General features: G+C 44.6%; 1 protein-coding gene across 2 annotated transcripts in view; it reads right to left on the reverse strand.

Moving 5' to 3' along the window:
* The window catches only part of STXBP6 (syntaxin binding protein 6), a 277918-nt gene extending 254316 nt beyond the window's left edge, over positions 1-23602 (reverse strand). Inside the window, exon 1 of one of the 2 annotated variants that reach the window (XM_070358658.1) lies at positions 23280-23602. The gene's annotated coding sequence lies outside the window, so the exon portion shown is untranslated. The remainder of the gene's footprint in view (positions 1-23279) is intronic. The other variant, XM_070358657.1, reaches the window with a different exon arrangement.
* Positions 23603-26200: the final 2598 nt, after the last annotated feature.

Consider the following 26200-nt stretch of genomic DNA (forward strand, 5'->3'; position numbering starts at 1 on the left):
AACCATAATCTATAATGCACTGTAAAATACATTTTGTTTTCAGATAAAAATGTATGTCTTAGAATCTTTGAAAAACATTATCATAAGCCTCACTTTTCAGATAAGGGGTTCAGACACGTGACCAAAGTTATAATTAATAAGATGAAGACTGGACTTGAACCCACAGGGATCAGTTTCCTAATTTTTCTTTCCCCAAGTCTAGTCCCTGGATCTGAATAACTTCGACAATTTCTTCTGCGGTCCCCAAAGCTTTTCAGATACAAAGGTGGTAAAAGAAATCAGAACTGAATCAACTCAATAAATACTTTAAAACTGATATGGACTCCAAGACTAATTTGGGCTTCCCTTGTGGCTTAGCTGGTGAAGAATCCATGTGCAATGCAGGAGAACTGGGTTCCATCTCAGGTTGGGAAAGGCTACCCACTCCAGTATTCTGGCCTACAGAATTCCATGGAGTGTATAGGCTATGGGTCACAAAGAGTCAGACACGACTGAGTGACTTTCACTTTCACTAAGACTAATTTAGACCTTGACCATTTCCGTAACTCCTAGACAGCCTAGGAAATACTGCTAGCATAAATAGCGATGCATACAAGATATGTTAAGAAAAAGATTAGATCATTAATCTCACTGCTAACTCAGTAGGGTAAATTCACAGTTGACAATTTTAAGTATGAATCACAAGATGGTTTTCACTTGTGAGGTGATGTTACTGGGCATCTAGTCAAGGTAAAACTTTCACTCCTTTATAATAAAATATGCCTATGTAATGATTTTGTTTGTTTCCTTGTTTCAAAAATAACCATTTGGAAATGTGCCATGTTATACCTAATTACTGCAAAGCAAATGAGTAAGCCTAATAGTTCCAATCAGTCTGTGCAAGAAGCCTTTTGATTTCAAGACCTAGCAACCTTTAAAAAGGAAAAGTGCTACAAAAAGCCAAGAAATTTGGTGTGAGATGTAAATAAGACAATATTAATTCATGACAGTTTTGTAGTTTCAATCTAACTGTTCTGCATTCACCTTCCCCACGGCACCCAGTGCTGTGTTGTAAATACAGAAACTGCCTAATAAGTACACACGACAGGACACACAACAAGTAAAATGACAGTCCCTCTGATTTCACAAATGTTCCTTCTTTCCAGGACTGTGTTTGCTCTGGAGGAGAAAGGGTTTAGCAAATTTTTGGTGGTGCCTATTGTAAGCTTTGTGCCAAAGGCACATCAAATTTAATTCTGGAACTCCTCAAGGAGCTGACAGTCTCATCAAGTACAAATATAAAAGATATGTGGGTGGCAGATTACCTTTAAGTATGCTCAGTAACTGGACAGGATATTAAAATATTATAATATCAGGTTTAATCAGGAACAAATACAGAATTAGGAGAGCTGGTATAGTCTGTTGCTGGATATGACCTTGGGCAAAAGTCACTTCTTGAAATGTTTCCTTAGTCATTACCTTACCTACGCCCCCAAGGCTACTACAAAAGAAATTAAGGCTGGGGAAAGTCTTCTGCAAATCCTAAAGCACTCTACTGCACAATGTAAGTATTATAGGACTATTGCCCAGAATATTTCAACAACTTCCTTTGGGGGTCCCTTAAGATAATGTCAGAGGGCTCTAACTAAAATGCAAATCCAATCATTCATTTTCAGGTTTAAAGAATCTTTACAGCCAAAAGATAAATTCTTAACTGTCTAGCTTGGTAGATAAGGCTTTTCAAGAACTGACTCCTCTGCAACCCCATCTCTGACTTTACTTTCCAAGTGAGTGAAAGTCTCTCAGTTGTGTCCAACTCTTTGCGATCCCATGGACTATACAGTCCATGGAGTTCTCCAGGCCAGAATACTGGACAGGGTAGCCTTTCCCTTCTACAGGGGATTTTCCCAACCCAGAGATAGAACCCAGGTCTTCCGCATTGCAGGCAGATTCTTTACCGTCTGAGCCATGAGGGAAGCCCAAGAATACTGGAGTGGGTAGCCTATCCCTTCTCCACCGGATCATCCTGACCCAGGAATAGAAATCGGGTCTCTTGCATTACAAGCAGATTCTTTACCAACTGAGCTATCAGGGAAGCCCAAAGACCACAGCAAATATATAACTGCTCCCTGATCACATTCTATTCTATATTTCTTTATCTTTGCAATTTTGGTGAAGTTACTGGCTGTGATTATCCTACCATAGCCAGGAACTCACAGACTGGCTAGTATAGCACTTTCTACATTATCATGAGTCTGAGCTCCTCTTTCCAATGAATATTCAAAGGAGAATCCCTGAATATTCATTGGAAGGACTGATGCTAAAGCTAAAGCTCCAATACTTTGGCCATCTGATGCAAAGAGCCATCTCACTGGAAAAGACCCTGATGCTGGGAAAGATTGAGAGCAGGAGAAGAAGGGAGAGACAGAGAATGAGATAGTTAGGTAGCATCACCAACTCAACGGACATGAATTTGAGCAAACTCTGGGAGATAGTGGAGGACAGAGGAGCCTGGCGTGCTACAGTCCAAGGGATCACAAAGAGTTAGACATGACTTAGCAACTGAACAACAACTGAGCTTCTTCAGGGCAAAGACAGCCAATACTTTATTCTTCCCCATTCTTAGCACAGAGTCCAACCCATAGCAACTCAGTAAATGCTGCTTGAATGACAGGCAAGGAAGATCCTCATTTGCATATCACATGAAGATAGTGACAGTGGGAGAATATCAAGGGAAGGTTGTCAACTAAAAAAAAAAAAAAAAAAAAAAGGCTGATAAAATATTATGAAAGAAAGTGAAAGTATTAGTTGCTCAGTCGTGTTCAAATCTGTGCAAGCCCATGGACTATAGCCTGCCAGGCTCCTCTATCCATGCAAGAATACTCCTCTCCAGGCAAGAATACTGGAGTGGGTTGCCATTCCCTTCTCCAGCTAATCTTTCTGACCCAGGGATCAAACCCAGGTCTCTTGCACTGCAGGCAGATTCTTTACTGTCTGAGCCACCAGGGAAGCCCTGATAAAAATATTATAGGTCCTCATCTCTTATCCAAATCCATAGGGCTAAAAGTATTTTGGAATGCAAAAATTCTGGCATTTTAGAAATGTAATATGTACTTTATGCTCTCTGAAGACTGGAGGTCAGTACCTCATACTCAAGAACAATACTACTTCCACACTAAAATTTACAAATAACCACACTAAAGGAGATAAGTGAAGAATATAAATAGAATCTTGCTCAAGGGAGGTCTTGCCACCCAATGGGTTACGAGAGCTTTAAGAGCATTTTGGATTTTGGAATTAGAGAGAAAGGATGGGGGATCCACATCACCTGATGTGTGTGCATGGCGCCTTCATGTCCATTTCTCGTTTGCTCAGAAATTCACTACAGCAGGGCTGACCTATATTAGGCAACAAGTAAAAGTGGCCACATACCCAAACAGCAACAGATAGGCTGTAAAATGTTCTAGAAAAAGTAGTTCAGAGGCACATGCAGAGTCTTCATCACTGGTAACTGTATTAGCTTCTAAGAATATTAAGGGGAAAAAAATAGTAATAATTGTTGGATCCAGCACTGAAAGACAGGTGAGAAAAGCAGCAGTAAGCAGAGTAGGAAACGAATGTACAAACGATTGTGTAAGCACTATTAGAAACTCCTACCACCGATTTCTAAATGTATTTCCAATTGTGGTGGCAGAAATGTACATAGACAATGACCTTCAAAAGCCAAAATCAAGCTGCCCAGACCAACACACCTTGCTTCCATACCAAAATAGAAACAGCAATGTATACCCCCTGCTCTCCAGAACTGCAGGAAAGAACAGAATTGCATTTTTTGCCCATAATATAGATATATACATGCATTATTTTTTAAACAACTAGAAAGAATCCCATGAATACCCTGCATGAAAAATTTGTTTTAGAAGCAAGTGCTTTCCTAATAAACTGATAGGTGCTTTCCTTTCTAAAAAGAAGTACTAAATAAGTAGGAAGAGAAAAGAAATTACATAATCTCATTCCCAGTGAATCCTAAGACCTGGACACACATTTTGTGGTTACTAATAAGAATCTAAATTTCTTATTCAAGGAGTGGGAGAACATTTCTAGCAGGCACCTCAATTCTATCACACACCAAAGGCCAATGGTAACAGCAGGAGCTACCATCTACCCTACCAAGCCCTCACTACAGACAAGGCAGGGTGTTGAGCCCTTTGAAAGCCCTTTTTGAAAGTCTCAATTGATCCTCACATTAATAACAGAACCTACCTTGTAGGATATCATTTTACACATAAGAAAGCGGATCTTTTGATAAAGATCCCAGAGCTTTCAAGAAGGAAAGTCAAATGACTGCAATGTCAGCTCTTGCAAATTACTTGGTTTCTACTCTGAAAAATAAATGGCACAGCTCATTCTCCATAGCACATATTTCTATCCTCTGCTATAGATACATCTTTTCAGTAGCTATGTAGCATAAACAACTCTCTTGTCCTTACCTGAAGTTTTCCCCATGTATCCCACCTAAAAATGTATTCTCTCTCCCTTTTCAAGAGTTCTCTTCAAATGTGCTCCATCCACCCATCCACCCATCCTCTTCTGGGTACCTATCATATACCAGGCAACATGCTAAAGATACAAGATGTACAAGCCACAGGCCTATCCCTCAAATGTTCAGTCTATACATGCAAGCAAATAATCACACTTGAACATGCTAAGTTATATATGGCAGAGGAGTACAAGACCAACTCTGCCTCAGAGTACAAGTTTAATGGTCACAGAAGATGTCAAAGAGGTGGCTGGCATCTGAAGAATGACTGCAAGAGAAGGACACTTTAAGGACAGAAGAATGGAAATGAATGATGCTACCATGGCACTTCACGCCATCTAAAATAGTATCAAATGACAACCAAGAGAGAAAGCTGGGAAAGGATGAAGGTGGCCAATAGAGAAGCAAAGCTCAACATGCCTCAGCACAAAGACCAGTCTTCTGTGCCTGTCTGAGCTCAGCACCCAAGGCAGCACCCCACCCCACAGATGGGGGAAAAGGGGGACAGTTCAGTTCAGTCGCATCCAACTCTTTGCGACCCCATGAACTGCATCATGCCAGGCCTCCCTGTCCATCACCAACTCCAGAAGTCCACCCAAACCCATGTCCATTGAGTCAGTGATGCCATCCAGCCTCTCATCCTCTGTCGAACCCTTCTCCTCCTGCCCTCAATCTTTCCCAGCATCAGGGTCTTTTCAAATGAGTCAGCTCTTTGTATCAGGTGGCCAAAGTATTGGAGCTTCAGCTTCAATATCAGTCCTTCTAATGAACACCCAGGACTGATCTCCTTTAGGATGGACTGGTTGGATCTCCTTGCAGTCCAAGAGACTCTAAAAAGTCTTCTCCAACACCACAGTTCAAAAGCATCAATTCTTCAATGCTCAGCTTTCTTTATAGTCCAACTCTCACATCCATACATGACCACAGGAAAAACTATAGCCTTGACTAGATGGACCTTTGTTGGCAAAGTAATGTCTCTGCTTTTGAATATGCTGTCTAGGTTGGTCATAACTTCCCTTCCAAGGAGTAAACATCTTTTAATTTCATGCTGCAATCACCATCTACAGTGATTTTGGAGCCCCCAAAAAGAAAGTCAGCCATTGTTTCCACTGTTTCCCCATCTATTTGCCATGAAGGGATGAGACCGGATGCCATGATCTTAGTTTTCTGAATGTTGAGCTTTAAGCCAACTTTTTCACTCTCCTCTTTCACTTTCATCAAGAGGCTCTTTAGTTCTTGTTCACTTTCTGCCATAAGGGTGGTGTCATCTGCATATCTGAGGTTATTGATATTTCTCCTGGCAATCTTGATTCCAGCTTGTGCTTCTTCCAGCCCAGCATTTCTCATGATGTACTCTGCATATAAGTTAAATAAGCAGGGTGACAATATACAGCCTTGACCTACTCCTTTCCCTATTTGGAACCAGTCTGTTGTTCCATTTCATGGGGCAGCCAAATAGGCAAAGGAAGCCAAAGTACTCGTCAACTCACTAGGGGAGCCTGGTTCAACATGCTTTCCAACTCTCCTTTTAGCACACTTACTCCATAAGCCCTGTGGATTCTAAGTACTAGCGTCTTGCTCTTTTTTGAAGCCAATATCTGCCAGTTAATCATGACTCTTTGAGACACTGAGTTGAGAAGAAGATGCTGTTGCATCAAAGATTCTTCAACTGGATAGGGTCATCTCTAAAGGCAGCACAGAAAAGAAGAAATGCTCACTGAGTTGGTCAGGAGAAGAGACAACTGATGTTAAACAGACAGCTTTTAAAGGGAAATAGAGAGATCACAGATCACCAGTTACAGACAACATCAATATACCAGAGCACATGAAGACAGACAGACCTGGTCAGTTCTTTATCCATTCGTCCTGAACCTTTAAAGCAGTAATCCCCATACGCTCTGAAACTGCTTATCTGATTCAGGGACTCCAGTCTCTTCTTTAAAAGAAAAAAACAAAACTCTGTTGATATATGATGTGTTTTTTATTTTTAATTTAAGTGGATCTAAATCAACTGTTACTGAGAATTTGCTGACACCCTATAAGATAATTAGACACATCCTGATTTCCTGCACAAACCCAGAGTGAAAAATCGTGAGTCCAAGGGTTCATCCCTCACAAAGACCAAGATGATAGAGAAAGGACTGTGCGTTTCAACACAGATACAATCTCCTCCAAGTGGACAGACATAAAATACTGGTACACTTCAAAATTATTTACTCGTACATATAAATAATACTGTCAAATTCGATAAATATTATTTATAGAGCTATAAGTCATTATATTAATTTTAGAACAAGACAAAGTCGTGGCTTGGTTTTCTCTTTGTACTGGACCATTTTAAAGCTGTGGTTATGATAAAGCCAAGGAAATACAACTACTAGGTAAGAACGACCTTAAACTGACTGCTAGATTTTAAAACAAAGCCTCTTTGAAATAGTTTACAGTTCTAGAAAATCATAATAAGCTGAGGAACAAAAGACAGAAATTAAGAGTCCTTGGTTTACTACTGATTCATGGTAGAACTGTATGGCCTCAATGCCCTCATCTCTAATATAAGAGAATTAAAAAAGCCACGGGTGTTTACCAAAGTGAGCTCCTTATTACCAAATCAAGAGGCTTATTAAATCAAAACAGAAAAACTTCGATGAAAACATTTTAGGATAAAAAGGACATTAGACACTTGCAACTGTAAGATAACACAGGTGAGAAACGCTTACTGTCGCTCTGCCGGAGACCGTGACCTACATCCTAGAAACACATCCAGGAACTAGTCATTTAGTTACACCCACTCAGAAAACAAAAGACGTGGCGAACCTTTTTACCCCTCCCATCACAATGTATAACTTGTGTTTACTCAGCACACTGTAAAATTCAAAACACAAAGCACTACTTGTAAGTTCCTTTCTCTTGGCAGGAGGTAAATAAGAAGTTCAGACATCCCTCAGCCAAGTCCAAAATCTGAGGTGTTCAACCTGCACGTGTGCACAGGGTCACATAATCTGCTGGGGAAAGAGGTAAAGAGGCTGCATCAGGTATTCAGTCACCGAGGGACGGCAGCAACACCTGCTCTTCACACCTGCTCTAGAATACTCTACAGGAATTAAATGTGATAGGAAAATTAGTAGCTTACCAGCACAGGTTTCCATTAAAATGTCCTCACATTTCTTTTGCAGATGCCTCATTTTATCCAGGGAAATCTGGGTGACTATAAATGAAAGCGAATTCTAATTTGTTTAGGAAATGGTTTTGGCTATCGGATTACCCATAGCCCAGGGCTTTGCCCTGAAAACCAAGGCTGTGCAGAATCTAAGGTGCTAGAAAGAAAGAAACCATCAAACAGAGAAAACCATCCTACTATGCAGTCTCAAGAGAAGTCCAGAGACTTCTTTGCTACCACTTCGAGACAAGAAAACAGGTTGCAGCTTCTATGTTCAATATACTCAACTTTTAGACAACATTCACAAGCTCAGTGGAACAGGGGATGGCTTATTGAGGCCCATAAGCCAAGAAGGGCAAGAACAAGCTTCTGGGATGGCTAAGCATATTATCATGTCTCTTCCAGGCCCTTCACATCTCAGGGCTGGCTGGGTGCCCCAGGGTCTATCGGAAAGCAATCCTCCCCAGGGCACTCTTTTCAGGAATCATTTCTGAAGCTCTATATTACAAACCAAAGCCATTAACCCACTCTAATTCAGATAAAACTAATGAGTGAATTTTAAGATTGAGAATAAATGAATATTAAAGGATTCAACAATATTCTGCCTCTTCTGGTCAGATCTTCTCTAAGTGCCCATTTGGAGAAAGATTTCCTACATAGAATAAAGTTTCACACAGTGACATCATTCATGAACATGTCTTAGAGGATTTCCTGGGTGGCTGCTTGCCAGCCACGAGGGAGGAAGAGCAGAATAAAGCCGGAAGGCCCTCAGCTGCTCCTCTGAACAGCAGGGCCCCAAGAATCATGTTTGGAAACACAGTTGCCCTGAAGCCTAACTCTTGAGTTCTCCCCTCCCTTCCCAACCCCCAACAGGCAGAGGACCCACCCAGATCCTAGAGTCTACAATCTGATGACGTGGAAACCAGAGCTTCGCCATCAGCGCAGTGTTCTGGCTGCATCAATTTTGTGCCTTTATTAGATAGAGCCAGTTTTCCAGTATGGCCTTTCCAATTTATAGTTCCATCTGGTGTGAGAGTTCCATCGCTCCACATTCTTGCCAATACTTAGTCTGATAAGTCATATTGTTCTTAGCTCTTCTGATGTTGTATAGAGGTCTCCCATGGTTTTAACCTGCAGTTCTCTCGTCACTGTAGCAAGCTTAGTGTCTTTGCCTATGTATTTGGCATTTGGATACCCTCTTCTGTGAAGTGCCTGTTCAAATCTGGAGGGGATCTCCAGAAATTATGTCTGAGAACCTAATAATCTGATCTCATTGACAGGTAATTTCCATCAGTATAGATTTCAAGGATTGTTCATAGATGAGCCACACAATTGAAAAATAGGCAAGAGATCAGAGCTAAAGGAAAACATATTTTCATCAAATGACCCAGGAATTACATATACACCCACATACACAAATACTAGAAATGCATACACATGTGCCTCACCAAAAACATATACACATGGGGATTTCCCTGGTGGTTCAGTGGTTAAGACTTTGCCTTCGCCTTCCAACGCAAGAGGTGTGGGTTCAATCCCTAGTTGGGGAGCTAAGACCCCACATGCCTCGTGGCCAAAAAACCAAAACATAAAACAGAAACAATATTATGACAAATTCAATAAAGACTTTAAAAATGGTCCACATAAAAAAAAATCTTAAAAAAATATATATACACATACAAATATTCACAGCAGCATTATTCATAATAGCCAAGAACAGGAAACAACTCAAATGTCCATAATCAGTAGTTGCGGTATGTTTACATCAATACAGTGGAAACTAATCCAGCTACTGCTGCCTGCACAATATGGACGAATCTTACAATGTTGAGGGAAAGAAGTTAGGCATAAAAGAACACAAAAAGATGAATATATTTACATAAAACCCCAAAATAGGCAGAGGTGATCTATAGCCTAAAAAGCCAGGACAGCACCACCATGGTGAAGGAAGTTACATGAGGAGGCAGGCCTAAGGAAAGTTTCCACGGTGCTGGTGGCTCTTCCTTTCTCCATCTTTGTTAACAATAAACCGGTGTGTTTGTGGAATAGAAATTCACTATACCACACCCATGGAATCTGGGCTTCTATCTGTCAGTTAAACTTAACCCATTTTCTTTAAAAAGCAAACCTACCTGATGCCTCCTCCTATGCAAAACCAAACAGGGCAAACTGATTTAGTTATCTTGTGGTATAAATTTATCTAAGAGTCAGGTCGGATAAGAACAAGAGACACCAGGCCAAGCTCCCTCACGGTGCCTGCTCCCAGCTCTGTCACTTGTGAGCCTGTGGTTCTGAGGGAGTTTGACTCCCTGGGTCTCATGACTCATTGATAAAAACAGCTGGGAAATTATGAGACTCCAATGAGATATAATGAGAGCAATTTGTATTCATACGAGTGGTATCCCAACATTGGTTCCCAGGACCGTGGCGCATACCATAGCAGACGCAGTTAGAAAGCAGGGAGAACCTGGGGAGACTCAGGGCGACTTTGAGGAGCTGTGGGGAGGGTTACTTTCCAGAGTTTGAGGGGCCAGTAGCATGGGTTCTTTGTGAATTTTCGTATCAACTCAAACAGGAGTTACTGTACTCTTCTCACTGCTGGATCACTAGAGTCGCTGCATAATAAGCTTTCTCTTGTAAGAGACACTTTTTAGGTCACGTTTGGAAAGGATACACACGCTTCCCTCCCATCAAATCTCCTTCACTCCCAGTTACGCTCTCATTCTGTCTTAAGCTTCTGCCTTCATGAGACTTACACTCTTGGTGGGTCTCTCTCTATGTCTTCGGTCTCCTCTGAGTCCCAGGTTAGGAATTGGGCCTGTTTCAGGCAAGACTGGGGAAGGAAATGGTGGCCCACTCCAGTGTTCTTGTCTGGAGAATCCCATGGTCAGAGAAGCCTAGCGAGCTACAGTCCATGGGGTCACAAAGGGTCGGACAGGACAGAGCACAGCACAGCAGCAGCAGGCAGGACAGTGCTTGGAATAGCAGGCGTGGCCTCTCACAGACTCGGGGCTCCTATAGAGCCTTGGGCCAAGGACCAGCGGCATCAACACTCCTAGAAGCCTGTGAGAAAATTCCAGGCCCCACCTCGGTCCCGGTGAATCAGAATCTGTGCCTTAACAGGTGATTCACATGCACGTAAAGGAGTGAGAGGCACTGACCTCACCTGACAAACTGAGAGGCCCGAGACTGGAGAGCCTCACCTGGGTAAAGGGGCTTCATTCGGACAACCCCTGTGTGAATGGCCTCCCCCAGGGCTGGGCCCACACCAGTGGGCCATGGTGCTGTACCTGCTATTCTATCTTCCAAACTCAGGGTCACATTTTCCTGGAACTCGGGAGTGGGTAGGAAGGGGCAGAGGACAAAGGAGGTGGAGGAGAAAGGGAGATGGAAAGAAGGTGTGCCTGCCCTCATTTCTCTGCAATGCTCAGGAAAGCCAGTGGAAGGGATGGAAAGGTAACTTGGAGCACTGAGTAGCGAGGAGAGGGGCATCTCCTAAAGCTTAGCCGCTTGTCTTGTTCACAGAGAGCAGAAACTCTGAGACCCAAGCATCTGGTTCACTTCCAGCTCTCTACACGGCAGCTTCGGGTCTTACACAGATCACATCGAGATGGGCTGGGACCCGGGACACTTTGCTGCAATCCATGCACCTGGACAAATGTCTCCTCAAACAACAAAATACAGAGAAACTTGAAGGGACTAAAAATATTACTGCTTGCATGCGTAATAGGGGCAAATTTATGGACAAGATACAAAAAGACCAAAATCCAACTGCCACTTCTGAAGAGCTGGGAGCAAAGATATGGTGTAGGAGCAAAAGTAGAGTGTCAGGCAAAAGCAGGGTACTGCACATGCCCCTTGTACTCAGCACCACCAAAGGGATGCCAAACCACCTAAGTCACTCCTCCAGCCTGACCCTTGGACACACCCCTACCCTCATCCCATATAAAGAACCAGCTAGTTCATCCCGCTCAAAGGGAGCAGGCAAGGGAACCTGTTACTTCTTTTCAATCCCTCCTGTTTCAGCAGGGGTCCCAATAAAGCCTTGCTTCAATTTCCTGTCTGGCCTTTGATCAATTTCTATTGACTAAGGAAGACCAAGGACCCTAGCTGGTATCTACATGACCTTTCTTGGCCTCAGTTTTTTCAACTATCAAATAAGGATAACTAATAGTACCTACCTCTGAGAGCTGCTGGGAGGATGAAAGGCATCAGTATCTTAGGTGCTTACAACCATGTACTTTGGTAGCACACAAGGACCTCTAGGGAAATGCTAATCAAATATGATATGGTCAGGAAAATTAATACACTAGACAGGAAGGGGGAATCCCAGAAGGAAACAGCTGACCAGCTCAACCTGTTTTTATTGATTCTCTCCTACATGCCAGGCACACGAAGCCTCGGAGATAAAGCAATGAAGATCCTGGCCTCTGGAGGAGTTCACAGTCTAAGGGGGTTTGAAAGCAAGGCTGTTCATAAATAAGGTGTCTGAGTTCAGCATTCCCTGTTTCATTTTTTAAAGAAATCAACCAGATAGACCAGGGGGTGTTTGGTTGGCAAGGTCAGAAAAGGATCTAATTAAAAGGAAAAAGTCTCATTTTCCAGTGGATGACACCGGGAGAAATGTCCACTTTCTTAGCATTGAGCTCTATATATAAGCACCAAATTTCTACCCTCAACTTACTTTTTAAACTACTGTTACAGTTGCATAAGAATTTAATTTTAAAAGGACTTCAGGAACACCCAGCTCTCTATGCCTAGCTTCTCACTGCTACTTAATGATAGGATAGATTAAATTCTTCAAGAATTTAATATTAACTTCTCAACCACTAAATACTGCTAGCTGTCACCTTAGACTCTATCAGGCAACATGCTCCTAGGAAGTCTAAAAACAAAGACCAGCTTGTTCGTATCTACCCTCTCTGACCAACAGTAGTTATGAAAGGTGATTAGAGTGTAACACATATTCACTGGCCTCAGAAATCAGATCATTTCCACTTCTGCCTTTGGGAAGGACCGAGTCGTGCCTATGAAGCCTAATGTATTCAGCTTCAACCTGAATACTTTATCTTTGATTGCTTGATGTTGGTGCAGGACCAGTTTAAACACTCAGCCCTGGCTCTTTAACAAAGTGGCCTTTTCCTTCAGAGCCATCAGACATTAAAGACCCACACCTGCCAATCCACAGAACAGCCAAACAAGGTGAAATAGGGCAAAATTACCATCCTTAGGAAAGCGGCGAATTTCAGGCTGTGAAGACTGGAAACTAGTTTGAGGCACAGCACTTGTGGTTTTGTTCAAATCTTACAAACTATTTGCGTGTAATTTCTTCCCCAGAGGAAAGTGAAAAGGAGCCATCAACTTAACTCAAAGGTAAACACATGCTCTTATTTCCTCCCCCTTGGGATGATGACAAAGGAGACAGAAGCAGAACAAAAGTTAACAGGCCACGGCTCACCTTATGTAACCCCGAGAGGACGCTGTTACCCAAGCCAGCGCTGCTGAATGACGGTCAACATTTTACAGAGACTCTTCGTCTTAGAGCGCAAATGCCCTCCTCCAGGTGCTATTCATCTGAGCCTCAAACCAAGCCCACGAGGCAGGCTGGCCAGGAAGGACTGGTTTCAAAGATCAGCAGGGGAAACTGAGGCTCGGGGAGGGCAGTGATGCAGGCTCCAGATGGGAGAATTACAGCTGGGGCCAGACTTAGCTCTCAATTCTTCCTCTTCGGTTGTTCCCCATTTACTTAATTCAACTGAACCTTCCCAGAGTTTAAGAGATTCACAGAAGATAAACTAATGAAATGCTCAGAATTTCTTTTTTTTTTTTGTAATTTTTTTAAAATTTTATTTTATTTTTAAACTTTACATAATTGTATTAGTTTTGCCAAATATCAAAATGAATCCACCACAGGTATACATGTGTTCCCCATCCTGAACCCTCCTCCCTCCTCCCTCCCCATACCATCCCTCTGGGTCTTCCCAGTGCACTAGCCCCAAGCATCCAGTATCGTGTATCGAACCTGGACTGGCAACTCGTTTCTTACATGATATTTTACATGTTTCAATGTCATTCTCCCAAATCTTCCCACCCTCTCCCACAGAGTCCATAAGACTGTTAAGCCAACAACAGAGCAAATATTTTCAACCTGGTCCCCGAAATGTTCGCTCCTACTGTGAATGAACCTCAACAGGGGTGTACACTTTAGGTCCCCTCATTTCCTCCCATCTACATGAACGATGAACATCAGTGAATGAGACGAGGGAAGGATGGGCCGAGACAACCACACCAACGAAACTGAGCACCCCTGAGCCGCTCAGGAGTGCTCTTCTGGTAAAAACAAAAAAAAAAAACAAAAAAAAAACCCCACCAATTCTATGAACGCAGAGTCAAGACCCAACACCTTGACTGAAAGTCAGCCAGACTCAACTGAGACCAACACACTGACTTTACCAAAACCACAGTAATCTGATAAACTTAATAAGCAATTTAATGTTGTTCTGAGGACTAGATTCATACCCCATTCCCCTACAGCCTATCTCTGCCACCCCGCCCTCACCCACACAAGTCCAAAACCTCTTCGGGCACACTGGGCCGCTCAGTTGCTATTAAGGTTCCTTGGTGTGCTGGTCTTAGAAGCCCTTGGCTTTCTTGCATATAATTTTTCCTTAGTCCCAATCATGGGTACCTTAGCCCTTATGGGAAGGAGAAGGCAATGAACATTTAACATTCTAGCTGCATGTCAGTTACTTTTCTACGAGCTAGGTCTCGCTCTGATCTTACAGGTAAGAAAGCTGTGGCTCAGATGTTAATTACCTTGCCCAAGTTCCCACAGCAAATTAATGGTGGAGCCACACTTCACGTTCAGCTCTGTCCCACTCTGATGCCATCTTCATGCTGTATCAGCTTCGACTCACAGTGGTCCACGGACCAGCAGCATCTGCATCAGTGGGAGTTTAAGTGCAGAATCCCTGACCCCAACCCCTACAGAATCAGAATCAGAATCTTAACAAGATCCCTGGGTGCTCCTTGTCCATGAGCTGGAGAAGTGCAGGTAAGCTACACCACAGTAGGTTAAAGAGGTGAGAAACAGTCTCTATCAGAGGCGACAATGTTCTGCTGCATCACAACTCTTGGACCCAAATACACTGGCGCTTGTGTAGTGCTGAAATGGAGCAGGATCCTATGGTTCTTGTCCCCCTTGTCCTCTGCCTGTGGAAAAACTTTAGCCAAAGGATAAGCTTAATCAGAGCAATGAGAACACGCAGAAACAAAGGAAAACAATCAGAGGAGACCAAACAATAATAGTCATTAAGCGAGGCAAGGACCTTTAGTTCCTTCTCAACGGCTATAGACAATATTCTGAGCCATATCCTGGGGGCTGTCATATAGATACTGAAACCCCCACCAGGTGGAAGAAGTTAAGTACATGATGATCAGACTGTAGCCATGACATCAGTTCAGTTCAGTTGCTCAGTCATGTCCGACTCTTTAAGACTTCATGAACCTTAGCATGCCGGGCCTCCCTGTCCATCACCAACTCCCGGAGTTTACCCAAACTCATATCCATTGAGTCGGTGATGCCATCCAACCATTTCATCCTCTGTCATCCCCTTCTCCTCCTGCCTTCAATCTTTCCCAGCATCAGGATCTTTTTAAATGAATCAGCTCTTCGCATCAGGTGGCCAAAGTATTGGAGTTTCAGCTTCAACATCAGTCCTTCCAATGAACATTCAAGACTGATTTCCTTTAGGATGGACCAGTTGGATCTCCTTGCAGCCCAAGGGACTCTCAAGAGTCTTCTCCAACACCACAGTTCAGAAGCATCAATTCTTTCTCCAACTCTCACATCCATACATGCACTGCCACAATTCCAAGAACTGGCCTCAAGAAATGTAAACAGACCCTGTAACTAAAGATTGCTGCTGCTGAGTCGCTTCAGTTGTGTCCGACTCTGTGCGACCCCATAGACAGCAGCCCACCAGGCTATGCAGTCCCCGGATTCTCCAGGCAAGAACACTGGAGTGGGTTGCCATTTCTTTCTCCAAACTAAAGATTAACTGTACTTTAAACAATCAAGATGATGCTGGTCAGACCACCGATGACAATTTCAAGATGACTGTCAGAGCTGACTGTGCGGTTCCTGCATGTAGCCCCCTCCCTCAGCCTATAAAAGCTCTAGCCCACTGGTTTAGGCAGCTGGTCTCCCTCCCCGCTACTGCCTCACCCCACTCCAGGTTGCCGTCATCAAACATGAGGCAAACTTTCCTTTCTACCAACCTTGCCTCTTTACTGGCTTTTGAGCAGCAAGCAACTGGACCCCCTTTTTAGTTACAGTGCTAAGTACCACATGAACCCTGTTTAATACATAGATTTCTTTTTTAAAGGGTAGTCTTGACACAGTTCCACAACCACTTAGAAGATGATGCTAAAACATTTATCACAGTCCAGTCTTAAGGGAGAAGATAAACATAAGCTGCCCGGTTGGACCTGTCCATTGTTTTCCAGTGGATCTCGACAAAAAAGCCTAAACATGGACTTAGTCTTCTTTGTCGCCACAAACACACGCCTATCTAAAGATCACAGGGAATTAGCCATGAAAACCATCCTACTGACTCAGGAACAACTTGGAATGCAACCTTTTAATTCAGAGGAAGGACTCTGGGATGAAAGAATAACAGAAAAATCCCAGAAGATTCAAAGACAAACAAAGAGAAAGGAGTTATCTGCTGCTGCCAAGTCGCTTCAGTCGTGTCCGACTCTGTGCGACCCCATAGACGGCAGCCCACCAGGCTCCCCCGTCCCTGGGATTCTCCAGGCAAGAACACTGGAGTGGGTTGCCATTTCCTTCTCCGATGCATGAAAATGAAAAGTGAAAGTGAAGTTGCTCAGTCGTGTTCGACTCTTAGCGACCCCATGGACTGCAGCCTACCAGGCTGCTCCGTCCATGGGATTTTCCAGGCAAGAGTACTGGAGTGGGGTGCCATTGCCTTCTCCGGAAAGGAGTTATCTAGTTATCTCTTATTTTTTCCAAGAGCAGAAAACCTGGCCCGAAACTGATAGCCTATTCCTGCATCTCTCTCACCACCTTTTTCTTATTATTCTCCTTTTACTTTACCCACAGTGGCATTCTTGCTTTTTTTTTTCTTGAGATATTTACACACTGCAAAATTTACCCTTTTAAAGAATACAATTCAGTAGTTTTAATGTATTCAAAGTTGTCCAATCATCCCAGAATATTTTCATCACTCCCAAAAGAAATTCCATGCCCATCAACAGCCACTCCCAGCCCCTGGCAGCCACTAAGGTAACTTTTTATCACTTTGGATTTGCCTCTTCTGGACATTTAATAATGACATCAAACAATATGCAGCCTTTTGTGTCTGGCTTTTTTCATATAGCATGCCTTCAAGGTTCATCTATGTTGAAGCATAAATCAAATTTCATTCTGTTTATAGATGAATAGTATTCCATCATTTGGATTTTGTTCATTCATTTATCAGTTGGTGGACATCTGGTTTGTTTCCACTTTGGGGCTATTATGAATATTGCTATCATGAACATTTGTGTGCAAATGTCTGCATGAACATGTTTTCTATTCTCTTGGGAATATACCAAGGAGGAGAACTGGCCATGAGATACCCTGATGTTTAACATTTTGAGGAGCTGCCTGTTTTCCAAAGCAGTTGCACTATTTTCCATTCCCATCAACAATGTAATGTGGGAGGGTTCTGATTTCTCCATATCCTTAACCAATACTTGTTATTATACATCTTTTTGATCATAGCCATCCTAATGGGTGTGAAGTGGTACCTGAGGTTTCAATTTGTATTTCCCCAGTGACTAATAATGTTGAGCATCTTTTCCTCTCCTTATTGGCCATTTGTATATTGTACCTGAGGGGAAAAAAAAGAATATTTAAATCCTTTGCCCCTTTCTAAATTGGGTTATTTGCCTTTCTGGCTTCTTTGGTAGCTCACTGGTAAAGAATCTGCGTGCTAACGCAGGAGACGCACGTTCAATCCCTGGGTCAGGAAGATCCCCTGGAAGAGGAAATGGCAACCCACTCCAGTATCCTTGCATGGGAAATTCCACAGACAAAGGAACCTAGTGGGCTACAGTCCATGGAGTCGCAAGAGAGTCAGACATAGTGAATAAACAACATTTGCCTTCTTACTGAGTTGTAAGAGCTCTTTCTTCTTGCTTATTTTTGAAGCTCCAGTCAAGACTCCCTCTTCAGTTGGATTTATATTTGAATTACTCCCTCTGCATCCTGAACCACCATTCTCAGAAAGCCTAGGAACACTTTCTCTCTCCCTTTCTGTCCTATGAACCCCCACTAGCTTTCAACATGAGTGCTAGACCCTTCTGCTTTACCCACAACAAGCTTGCCTGTGGTCACAAGAACTCATCTGCTACCTCAGTGAACTTACAGAATCAAGAAAGAACTTGACAGATTCTTTGAGCTCCGCCACAGGTTCCGGCAGTCTCACTCTGGGCTAGGCACAGCCCTTAAGAGTTCTTATGTTCTCTGAAAACTATTTACATGCAGGCACAAGTACAATTTCACCCCCTACTCCCTGACATCACCAACCTAAAATGCTGCCTCTCCTCTTCATAAAAGTGCTACCCTTCAGTGCCAGCAATTTCACAGTCGAGCCCCTCCATAGAAGCTTCTTCAGCCACCACAGCTAAAATAGCTTCTTTCTACTCTGAAATAAACAGGAATCATCTGTAGAGTTCATGCACCAATTAATATCCATAATTTATTGATGCCCTGATATTTTAGGGATAGACCAGGTGAAACCACCCACCCACAAGTGATGTTAAACAATGCTTTAGAACTGCTGGGATGTGCTGATGCAGTAAAGGAGTCCTGGATACACACATAACCTCAAAAATGCTCTGGGAAAAGTCTCATTGGATAAATAGAACCAAGTTCTCTGATGTTGATATGGTTTGCTGCTGCTGCTAAGTCGCTTCTATTGTGTCCGACTCTGTGCAACCCCATAGATGGCAGCCCACCAGGCTCCCCCGTCCCTGGGATTCTCCAGGCAAGAACACTGGAGTGGGTTGCCATTTCCTTCTCCAATGCATGAAAGTGAAAAGTGAAAGTGAAGTCACTCAGTCGTGTCCGACTCTTCGTGACCCCATGAACTGCAGCCTACCAGGCTCCTCCATCCATGGGATTTTCCAGGCAAGAGTGCTGGAGTGGGTTGCCATTGCCTTCTCGGTGATATGGTTTAGTGTAGTACTTTTCAGAGTCTTTGATACAATGATACACATGTTGAGAACCTCTGCTGAGGGAAAAACCACCCAAATTGATTCGCCGTTTACAAAAACCCACCTATTAACACCACCCAACAGTCTTTTCGTCCAAATACTCTGGGAATTGCAGAACTAATTCAATGGCTGCTCAATTTCATCAGCTGGACAGCAGAAATCACATTTTCTACCTAGTCAGGAACCAAAATTGTCTTGAGATGCCATTCACTGGAAGTCATTATTAACATGCCAACTTACAGGAAGAGAAGAAAGAAACCATATATTGAATGTGTCTTATAATTTTTCAGACCCATCTGGAGTTTTGAAATTGGAAAATGATGAAACGTGAAAAGGAAAAAAAAAAAAAAAAAAAACTGGATCTTAGAAATGAACTAGTGTGGAACAATCTTGAGTATCAGTTTAAAAGCATCCTTCAGGATGGTTGAGAAGAGCCTTCCAGGAACAGACCACAGGCTCTCTAGGACCCAGTGACAACAGCCCTGGAGATCAAAAAGAAATCAAGTATCAAAATGATGGTCTCACAGCAGGCTTGGACTAGGGTGCAAAGATATCAAGTGGTCATGTGCTGAGAGAAGTGAGCCACAGTGATAAGAAGCTTCCGCCACACTGAAAAGAAATCCTCCCAGCAAAAAGTAGGGGTAACACCCAAAATATAAACATCACGTTATGGAAGAGAATTTGAAAAACAGAAATGTTCCCTACTCGTGTGAAGTAGAAGAAACCATTTATATTAGCAATTAGCGGATCTAAAGAATTACAGGCTAAAGATTGTGTCTTTATTGAGTGCTGATTATGATCAGGAAGACAGGCATGGGCCTTGCAGTTTTCTCTGTTAAAGCACTAAGTGGTACACTTGAGTTTTTGAATAGGTTTCTGATTTACTGATAGGTTTCTCTAGTGCTAATCATGTTAAAACTAAAACAAAGCACAAATGGAAAGCTGAGATAAAGCCGGACGGTCAGCTGGGACTCCATTTGGCACCGCAACGTAAGAAGTGGTTCAAGTGCTGACCCCCCTCAGACACACAGTTCATTTGGGTGTGACACAAACCTTATTCCTGCCCTTGAATGTCATCTCAGGACTCTCCCTGATTCCAGCAGATTCCCGAAGCCTCTCTGACACAAAGCAGCTAAAATTCAAGGGCACAACCTAGGCCATAAGTCATGGCGAGATGTCAGCCCAGGACCATAGCATGGGAAATGAGGTGATGAGTTTAACATTGGGGTGTGCCCAAATAGTGCTGGATTACCAGCTCAATCACGCAGCGCAATACTGATACTGCACCGTTGCTCCTTAAAGCTGGCATCCCCAATCTCGGACAGTGAAAGGTAGTCTCCCTCAGTTACTACCAGCACCATCATCTTCCAGAAGAAATGGGAGGCCTTCACCAGATCTGACCACCACAGGACATCTGTCACCTGCCCCCCAAGGCCTGGGTAAGCTGTCCCTTCAGAGAAGACACCACAGAGAAAATTCTTTTTAATCTTGCTCATAAGTGATTCACCTGTTCTCTAATCGTCAGGTTCAAGCTGCCAGAACTTCTTGCAGCCTCCTCACCACAAATGTCTGAGATCCCCAAAGAAAGGAAATCGGGTATTTGCTGGATTTATCAATATCAAGGTCACCAACATGAGTCTATCCCAGAGTGGCCTGGAAACCAGAGGCTGAGTATTTTACATTATGAAAAGAAGGGGTCTTTTTATGTAAAAATCATTCATTTGAAGAGTGATCAGATTTACCTAAAACTGGACAATGGGAAGTGGCACAGGTATCTGAAGTAGAAAATGCTTGAGGCAAGTTCCCAAAATGCCCCAAAGAAATCCTGCCTCTACATATGACATATTAAAATAATGGTGTTTCAGAACAAACCTCACCTCTCTTGCATGGCCCCTGAACAGCAGCACTGGCATCATCTGGAACTAGTTAGAGATGCAAACTTTTGAGATGACCCCTTCCTCTTCCCCTAGACCTAGAGAGGCTCCGGCAACACAGCCCAGGAGCAGTGGCTTAACAAGCCCTCCAGGGGACTCGGGTGCTCCTGTTTGAGAACCGGTGCCCTAGGATGACGGAAGATGCGACACACCTGGGAGGAGGGGTCAGGAACCTGATTAAACCTTTATTAACTGAGTGAGAGGCAATCTCACCTGTTTTTGCCTCTGATCAGCACTGGCCCTCCATCTCATAGACTGATGCCACTGATCAGGGGTTGAGTCCTCAGTTCAAGGTCACTGTTAAGAGACCAAGTCAGAGCTCCAGCCCAGGGTCTGCTGACTCCTTCAGAATCAACCTCGGTTCTCAAACTGGGGCCTGGTTTACATGCCAGTTCTGGGGCCCAGGACTCTGAACACTGATAAGGCAGCCCCACCACCCCCATCTCCTAATCTACACTATGCTGCTTCCTTCCGATAAATATGAGAACTGGCACATCGACGCTTTAAATCAAAAGGGAGATGGATTTAAGGCAAGAGAGGGAAAAAAAGAAGATAAAGAGTGATTCCAAAGACCTGAGAAACCAAACCTTTTGGTGAGGAGGGGTGAGGGCAGAAGGTCATGGGGGCTTGTCCTATTTAAAAGGATTAGTTAATTCAAAAACACTAGGTAAAGAGACCAGTCACAGGAAGACATAAACGGTGCTTTCAAGTTTTCTTAGCACTTTTTATGCCCATTATTCCCAAGTCTCACAACGACCTGCAATGAAAGGAGTGAAGGCCACTATTATCCCCACTTGACAGAAGAGAAAACTGAAGTTTGCAGTGACTTTGTCAGTCTGCATGGTAATCGGGCTGGAAACCTAAAATTTGACCTCAGATCTATTTCTAGAACCCATGTACCAACACCAGGTGATTTCCACATTTGGCAATCTGCCCCAAAGCAGATTCCTCCACCCCCACATCAGGAAAAAAGCAAAGCGAAGAGCCTGTAGGAGAAATGGTGAACCCCTAAAACATGGGACTTGAACAGTGTGTGGGTTCTCCTTTAAGAACTTAACACACAAACCCAACAGCCAAGGTGTTCAGCCAAAAGAGAGAGGAAAAAAAGAGGCATATTTCTAGCCTGCATAATCATTTCTGGACCAATTCCCACTAGCAGCCTTGGAGGCGAACAGCGGCTCACTGCCAGGCTGAAGCTCCTCCACCCCCCAGGTTATGACAGAGCAGCTCTGACTCGTGTGCAGGCAAAACCCCAAAACTCAAAACAAGAAGTGAGAAGAGTGGAGCTAGGAGAAACCGTCAGCATCCTCCACATTGTTCTAATCTATAGCACGGCCAGTTCCAGGGTCCTGGGGTCGCCTGGAACGCAATTTTAGGAGACGATAGGATGAAACGGATATTCTTGGGGGCTCACCACCCTTATTCCTTCCCACCAGGTCCCTGAGGAAGAATCATTGAAAGAGGGGTGGGTTCCTTATAAAGTCCTTGGGGCTGGAGCCCAAGCCAAATACAACCGAAGCATCCTCTCCTAAGGATAGCATGTCAGCCCACGCTCTCCACCTGGCCCTCCCCTCCAGGTCCGGTCCTCAGCGAAGATGAACCGGGTGGGGTTGGTGGAGTGTTCAAAAGCTAAGAAAAGGCTAGAGGAAAAATCGGGCCATCCCCTTAAGCCACGTTCCCCGCCATGTGTGTGAGGCTCCATTCAGTGCGCACCATAAGCGCTCACTGGGAACCCAGCGCCCTTGGCCACGTCTAAGGTTGAGGAGGGGGAGTCGCCCCGCTAAGGGTCTTGGAGGCAGAGAGCCATGCCCTCCCGAACAGCCTACCTCAGTTTTGGCAGGAATGATTTTACTATAAGAAGCTAGCCAGGAAAGCGAAGATCTGGGTGATTCGTGGGTTTCAGTCGGGGGTGGAGGAACTTAGCCCAGGAGCGCAGCGACCCCACTTAGCTCCTCCACACTGGGGGCTTCGGGGCGGCACCCCCGGGACCATGCTACCGCTGGGACAGTGAGGAAAGAAGGGCTCTCTCCTCAACTTTCTCGAAGCAAACTGCTCCGCTCTGCGGCTTGCCCAGCCCTGCCCGCACACCGGGTCCCAGGTTTGGCGGTGCTGAGGGGCGGGGGGGAGGAGGGAACCAGGGACCCGAGTCCCGCTCGGCGAGCACAAAGCAGCTGCACCCCAGCACACAGCCCCCTCTCCCGCAGCCCGCCAACTTGAAAGCATCTCCCTGGGGCGCCTGCCTACTCCCGCCGCCCCGCAGCGGGGTCCCTAACCTGGCCACACGCATCAGACAGCGCGCCGGGCGCTCCAAAAGCCACGGCTGCTGCAGCCGCATCCCCCCAGCCCCGGCCTGGCCTCTGCCAGGCTCCCCAAGCCCCGGCCCTACCTTGCAGCGCGGTTTGTGCCCAGGCAGTGCCAGAGCGCCGCACGCGTCCCAGCCCGCGAGGCTCCTCCCCGGGAACTGCCCCGTACGGGGCTCCGGGCTCCGGACGAGCTCTGCCTGCTCGGGTGCTGGCTGGCCGCCGCTCGCGCCTCCCGCGCCGGCTCCTGCTGCCGCGCGCGAGGAGGGAGGGGTTGGAGGGGAAACTCCCGGCAACTCCAACTCCGGGCGCTGGAGCTCCAGCTGCAGCCGCGAGCCCGCCCGCCGCTGAGTGCGAGCGCCTGCGAAGCGAGGCTGCCCCCGCGGCCGCCTCTGAGCATGCCCAGTGCGGCCGTGGGCGAGCTCCAGCGCCCTGGCCCTGGGGCAGAAGGCTGAGCTGGGGGCCGGGGACCCGCCCCGAGCTCCCGAGCGCCGAGGGTGGGGGAGGGAGGGAGGGGCTGGTGCAGGGAGGGGGCCCGGGCGCAAAGGGCGAGGCAGAAATGGTGTTTGGAGGGCCTTGCAAGTTTCACGGGTTGTGGGAAGTTTGTGGGTTAGAAAGGTGAGCTGCTTCCGTGAGCTCCTCTGCAAGCCTAAAAGGACGGTGAGGAAATTTATTCTCCTGGAAAGAACAGGTGGACCCGGCAGATGGGTTTTATCCAGTGTACTCGTTCCTTCAGGTCTGGGGTGTCAAACTCAAGCTAGGGCCTGGCAGGCAGTGTCAGGGAGTGAAACGGGCAGGAGGCAGCGATTGAACTGGAGAGAACTCTCAAGGCAGAGCCACTGGGCTCCAAATTCCCTCGAGTATGCTGCAAGACTAGATTTTCTGGATATTTTCAAGAAATGACAGAGATTTTTTTTTTTAATGTAAAATATCCTAATTTTTCGATCTTGATAACTACTTCAGTTTTTAAAAAACACTCTGGACCAAACAAAACATATCTGAGTTCCTTCTCTGCTCAGCCCCACAGCCAGCCAATTTGAGGATTGTGATTTCCGTGTTAAGCAAAGAGCAGCTGAGTGCCCACTGTGGTTTGGGAAGGCACCGAGGAACCCAGATGATTCAGATTCCCGGCAAAGTACAACCAGTTACTAAAGGAAATAGGTTTTCCAGGCAGAAGGGCGCTGTAGATAAATGCTGAGGCATTCAAGAAGAGAAGGAAGATACTGATGTGGAAAGGGGTGTGAGAACTAACTCTTGGGAAGCATCTTAAAGTATGCAAGTGGAAAGTCACTTTGGGTCTGAAACAGTACTCTGCTGAAGCATTTTGGAGTCTGGGGGAAAAAAAGAGGAAAAACCAGTAACATGACCCGGTTTTATTTTAAATTTTTATATTTTTCAATTTTTGCGTTCATGTTTAGAAATACTGCACTGAAACGTTTATCTTGATGACTGAGTTCTTGATGTCTGGTGAAATTTTGTAGCCCGCCTCACCCTAAGTCAGGCCCTGCTGGGGTGTCAGGTGGTAGTATCCTGGTCTGCTTGATTAGAATATAAGGAACAAGAAACACCATACTGAATGGGAAAGAGGGTTGAAGTGGATGGGAGCTGAGGCAGAGGAATTGGTTGCCAGTCTATGGAACCTGAATTCATTTTGTAGGCTGTGTGGCGCTAACAGATGCTGGGGGAGAAAGTGACATAACCCAAACCGAACTTTGGGAGGATGGGCTGGGCTGCAGACCTAGGAAGGCGGTTTGGAAGAGGAGAATGGGAGAAATGGGGATACCTAGGGCATATTCGGGCTTCCCTGCTGGCTCAGTTGGTAAAGAATATGCCTACAAAGCAGAAGACCTGGGTTCAGTTCCTGGGTGGGGAAGATCCCCTGGAGGAGGGCATGGCAAACCACTCCAGTATTCTTGTCTGGGGAATCCCCATGGACAGAGTAGCCTGCTGGGCTACAGTCCATGGGGTGGCAAAGAGTCGGATACAACTGAGTGATTAAGCACAGTGCAGGGCATATTCAGTGTTGTGGCTTTTTTTTTCTTTTTAAACAAAAGGGATTTCCCTAATAAATTCACATGTTTCTACTTATTTCTGGAGAGGCTTTTGGTAGGGCTAGCTTAGTGCCAACAAGTAGGGCTCCTGGGTCTAAGCCTCAGCCATTTTCTACCAGGTTTCCATGGGCAAATGGCTCCACTTCTAAGCTGCAAATTCCTGGTCTGTGAAAAGAAAAACAATTCTCCTAGCGTTTATGTGAGGATTTATAGCACCAGTATACATCTAAGGGCTTTGAAACTCTGAAAATTTAAGCAAATATAAGGCATTGTTCTTATCTACACATCATCTATATGAAATCTAAATTTAAACAAGGAAATTCTATAGCTTTAAAAAAAATAGTCATAGGTAGTAAGCATCTTTGATTTAGCAAGCTCTCTGTGTGTTTAGAATTCCATTCACAGGTCTTCAGAATCTGCTTTTGGGTAATTCAATGATTTTGTGAATTAAAATGTCCCTGAACAGAAAGAAATACGTGAGGGAGATTAAGAGGTACAGACCTCTAGTTGCAAAATAAGTGAGTTACAGGTATAAAATGTAAAGTATGGAATATAGTCCTTAACGATGTAATATCTTACTATGATGACAGATGGTAACCAGGCTCACCGTGGTGATCATTTTGAAATGTATAGAAATAACGAATGACTATGTCATGCAACAGGAACCAACACAGCAGTATAGATCAATTATAGTTTAAAAACAAACTCAAAGAAAAGAGATCAGATTTGTCATCACCAGAGGCTAGGGGTGGGGGGCAGGGGAATGGATGAAGGTAGTCAAAAGTACAAACTTCCAATTATGAGATAAATCTGTACTGAGTATATAATGTAAACCATGATAAATATAATCGACACTGCTACATGTTATATATGAAAGGTAAGTGAGCAAATCCTAAGAGATTTTATCACAAGAAATTTTTTATGTACACAAGATGAGGGATGTTCACTAAACTTAC

The sequence above is a fragment of the Bos mutus genome, chromosome 21 (genome assembly GCF_027580195.1).
Source record: "Bos mutus isolate GX-2022 chromosome 21, NWIPB_WYAK_1.1, whole genome shotgun sequence".
Taxonomy (NCBI): Eukaryota; Metazoa; Chordata; class Mammalia; order Artiodactyla; family Bovidae; genus Bos; species Bos mutus.